Source organism: Equus przewalskii, chromosome 20, assembly GCF_037783145.1.
Source record: "Equus przewalskii isolate Varuska chromosome 20, EquPr2, whole genome shotgun sequence".
Classification (NCBI taxonomy): Eukaryota; Metazoa; Chordata; class Mammalia; order Perissodactyla; family Equidae; genus Equus; species Equus przewalskii.
In genome coordinates, this window is record NC_091850.1 from 325876 (window position 1) to 331040 (window position 5165).

Consider the following 5165-nt stretch of genomic DNA (forward strand, 5'->3'; position numbering starts at 1 on the left):
GCAGATAACTCTCATTCTCTTATTCAGCATCAGCCCATCAGCATCACTGTTTCTTAAAAACAGCAGTTTTGAGTATTTAGACGAGGGCCCCTTGAACCATAGGAATCCCCCTTCCAGTAGACCCTGTTTTGCTTACACTTAAATGATCCCATGGGGGGATGGTCCCCTTGAAGGTGAAGTGAGGTGAGAGAGCGAGGAGGTTAGAAAAGGAAGGGTTGCAATACAGTCCGCCTTGGAAAAGAGGCTCTGCAGCTGAGGGGACAGAGAATCCATGTGATGGCAGAGGAATAAGGACCCCCCCACCCAGGCCTGGCTCTTCTTATTATTCCCTCCCCATTTCATTTAGTCTATGAATCCAATCTCCACTTATTCCAGAACGTATCCGACCTCTGCATGCCTGCAATGAGAGCCATGGGTGATCTATTTCCTACATCCTTAAAGTAGGGTCTGAGGGCCAGCAGAGTCAGTGAGGGCATCACCTGGGAAGTGTGCAGAAATGCAGAGTCTCTGGCCCTCCCAGGACCTACTGAATAAAAATCTGCATTTTAACAATTATCCCAGATAATTAACTTTTACATTAAGTGAGAGAAGTTCATGAGGAGCTACCTCAAATTATGGCACTTTGGCATATTGACTATTTTGAGCTAAAGAAATCTATAAACTAGCAGGTATGGGAAGGACTTTCTGACCTTCCTTTACAGCAGGTGGAAAGACTTTCATGGGAAAGCTGCCCCCACACCTGCAGGGAAGGACCATCATTATTGTCAAGATGGAGGGATATGGAGTGGAACCTGAACAGACAGGCCCTGCTATGATTCTCCAGTTTATCACATTTAGCTCATACCTCCTTTGTCCTGTCATATTTCTCCACCACTGTCCACTCTTCATCAAATCCATCATAAAAATTATTTCCTTGCATCTTTAATTTAAGGCCCCTGTGTCACATAAAATTTGAATTAAATAAATTTGTATGCTTTGCTCTGTTAATCTATATCAGTTAAAACTTCAAATCCATACAGGAACCTTACGAGGCTCCAGGGAACCATTTTCTCCCATACACCCTGGACTGGATTATTTAAGGAACAGAAACCAGTCATGCTCTTTATCTCTAAAGAGTCTTTGACACTATTTGTTAAACACTTTTCGATTTTTGCTCTTTAGAAATTCACGTAGTAATAGAAAGAGCAGGAAATGACAGTCACAGAACTTGGAGTAAATCTCTGGTTCAGTTCTATTTGAGTGAGTGATTTAACCTCCACACCTCAAGTACCACATGGGTAATATAGGGACAATGAAAATCATGCTGACCTCCCACAAACACAGAAAGTCTTAGATGAATTATGAGCACTCGACTCATAGCAGGAACTTAATAAACACTAGGTCCTTCTCGTTAATAGAAAACACACCTGAGAAATAATGCTCTAAAATTTAAATTACATATGCATCATTGTTTAGGTTAACTTCTTGGTTTGTCAGAATCTTCATCAGAATTTATGGAAAAAGTCAAATTTGGGGAACAAAGGTAGAACAAAATCCATAATTTAATTAAAAGCTTTTGATGGGAATTTAGGAAATAGAAAATAGCCAGCTGTGCTGAATTCCCCTGTTTGATGGCTGTCAGCCAAGAGCAGTGGTTGATTGTGATCATTCTGACTAAAGAACTCAGAAAGTTGTTAATGAATTGAAAACAAAATACTACAGAAACAAAAGTCTGATGGAGAAAAGTAGTTTCCTCCTTGGCACTCTGGTATACACTATGGGAACTTATCTTTATAACCACACACTTATCTTGCTTTGTCCTTTGGGCCTGCTTTACAGATCATATAAAGGAGTTTTGGATGATGTGTGTCATGCAGTTCACTCATCAGAACACTTAATGTTGTAACTGACACACTTTTATGCTAGTCTGGGTAAAGATGTAAATTTGAAGCCCAGGCCAAGCCCAGATCTGATCCAACAGTTCCAGATGCCATCACTGGTCCCTGATGGAAGTGACAACCAGTTGGTGAGGCCCATCTCTCCCCTTTGCCCTTACTTCTTTCCTACCTCTCTGTCACCCAGCAGCAGCCTCCTCAGTGCCCCCTTCACCTCTTTGTTTCCGAGGGTGTAGATCAGGGTGTTCAGGAGAAGAGGGTGAGGAACTTTCCCTGGTCTTGGGAAGAGCTGTTCCCAGGTTGCATGTACATGTAGATGATGTTTCCATAGAAAAGTGAGACCACCGTGAGATGGGAGCCACAGGTGCTGAAGGCCTTTTGCCTCCCTGACACTGAATTTGTAACACTGCCCTCATCATGTAGCCATAGGAGACTAGGATAAATACCAGAGGTGACAGCACAATGCCTACTGCTAGGAAAAAGGCAGTGCCCTCAACAGCAGCTGTATTGACACAGGCCATCCTGATCAGGGTGGGCGTCTCACACAGGAAGTGGTCCACATGGTGGTTCTCATAGCGTGGCAAGAGCAGTGTGACTGGGGACATGGTCAAGGAGTTGGCCATCCCACAGCCCCAGGCCACCAACACCATGGCCATGCAGAGGCATGGATTCCTGATCACCATGTAGTGAAGTGGTTTGCAGACTGCAACAAAGCCGTCATATGCCCTGACAGCCAGGAGCAGACACTCCACACCACCCAGACCCAGGAATAGGAAGAGCTGGATAGCACAGTCTGTGTGGCTGATTGTCTTGTCACCTCCACTCAGGTTATAGAGCAGCTGGGGGATGGAGCTGGTGGTAAAACTGAGGTCCAGGAAGGAGAGGTCGGTGAGGAAGAAGTACATGGGAGTGTGGGGGTGGAAGTCCAGCTGGGACACCAGGATGATGGTGCTGTTGCCCACAAGGGTCAGGAGATATGCAATCAAGATGACCACAGAGAGGATCCTCTCCAGATGCGGGCAATTGTAAAACCCCAAAAGGATGAAATTTCCCCAGGCACTGTCATTGGTTCCATCCATCTCTAGTGCAACTGAAGAGAAACATTGATACTAACAATGCTGACAGTATGTATAAGGGAGCACTTACTATGAGCCAGATGTCCTATGCTGTTTAAATTCATTTATTCATTCAACCCCAACCACAGTGATAAGAAGTTGCCACTCTTATTATCCTTGGCTTACAGAAAAGGAAACTGAGGCAGATGTGTGTTAAGCAAATTGTATTCTAGAAAGGAGCAGAACTGATTCTGAACCCAGGAAATGAGGGTTAGAGTCTTCACCCTTCACTGCTGGTACTGCCTCTAATTCCAATGACAGGAAAGATAAGTCCTGCCATGGCCCACCCACTGATTCTTCTCCAGACACAAGTTCCTACACTCCTGCCAAAGCCTCAAGGCCCCAAAGAGAGCTCCAGAATCATCCATTAATAGTATTTGGGAAATATTCATTATGTGGAGAATGCCCCCAAGACACACCTCATTCACTGGATCTTGATTCTTGAGGTAAAGCACTGAGTGAATAAACAATGCGTGAGGCAGTAGAACACGACTGAAACAACATCCACAGAAACATAATCTCTCTCTCTCTTGCTCACTTGGGTGAGGTATTGAAGAAATAGAGTATTTTTTTTTCTTTCTAAGTACTATATTCTGCTTGAGGAAAAAAATCACAAGTCTTTGAGACAGATAATAAAACTTTAATGCCGCAATTCGCACATATGCACAGAAACGTCTTAGAAATTGCAATTCCGAGAACGCCAGACATTCAAAGCAAAGCATATCTGAGGACATAAACCACGAGTCTTAGAGAAGATACAGAGGAACGGATTCAGAACGTCTTAGACTACAGCCCCAATCTCCCCTGTTACAATCCCTTAGCTAATGGGTGTGCTTAGGAGATCGTGGAAAGTTCATTTACCTTTTTAAAGTTTTCTCATCTAAAATGGTATGAATCAAATGACCTTATTTGTTTTACAAATACGTTTTGAGATTTTTTTTAATATGAAAGACAGTTGGTAAATATGAAAGTTTATATGTATGTTACATAAAGCTGTTTGTCATACAAATGGAATGGGAAAATAAGCCCATGAGAGTAGTCAGGGAAATTCTGAAAAAAAAAAAAAGCAATTCTAATGAGGAGAAATTATCCTTAATATATATCAAAACATACTTTGTAAAATATAATTAAAACACAATCATTGCCTCAGAAACTCAGGCCTTTGAGTTGTGAGGAGTGTGGACCCCTAATTAACTCCATTCACCCAAACTAGTAACAATTCAAATACGTAAACATTAAAAAAATACAACTACAATAAGAAAGAATAATAGTAATTGAAATAAGTATATGTATGTGACTTCATCTGATTTTTTTCCAAATATCCTATTAATTTCAAAGAAGTGGAAGGCAAAATATAATGTATAGTGAGATTATATGTAGTGTGATCCCATTTCTTGGGTCACAAATTCTCTCTATGTGTGTATATTTATATTGAAGTTGAAACAATGTCTGGAAGTGTACATTGAATTGTTAAAAAGACTCACTTCCGGAGATTGAGATGGGGCTTAAGGGAGATTTTCATTTTTGCATAATCCTTTATTTATTAAATAACAGTTAATAATTGAACCATTATGAAATTTTAAAAATACATACACATGTTTATATACTATAATGTATTATTGAGAAAATTTCCTTATGAATGATTTTTTAACCTGTTTATATATCCTTTTAACTTTGTCATTCGTCTTTTACAGAAATAATTGTCCCATCCTTCTTAAAAATATTTTTTTTATTTAACAAACTGGGAAAGGAATAAAAGTAGAAAAAAGTGCAGGAAGTTAGGAAGGAAAACAGCCTGAAGCAAATTTTCAATCACCATAATAAAGTCAGTGTTTCACAACAAACTGTGGCACTATTTCATGGTCCTAAAATTGTGAACCCTATGAAATAAGAGAAAAGTGAAAATGAGGAGCCGAAAATAAGCCAAACTCAGTGAAAAGCATGAGTTTGTCTTTCATGATAACTTGAGCTCCCACTTCCTTCTGAACTGGTTTTCTCAACTTTGATGTAGATGGAAGAAAGTCTTCTTTACAGGAAGAATTGCAACAACTGAAAGAGAATGTTCTTGTTAATACCTCCTGTCTTTCCAGCTCTTAACCAGGATACTGCACTTTCCTCCTCTTGGAACAAGACAGGAGCTCTTGACTTGCCACCAGCCCTGCTGCTGACACACGCC

At 40.7% G+C, this 5165-nt stretch overlaps 1 pseudogene; it reads right to left on the minus strand.

Moving 5' to 3' along the window:
* Positions 1 to 2031: 2031 nt before the first annotated feature.
* LOC139077759 (olfactory receptor 2W3-like) lies at positions 2032 to 2953 on the minus strand (annotated as a pseudogene).
* Between the last annotated feature and the right edge of the window lie 2212 nt (positions 2954 to 5165).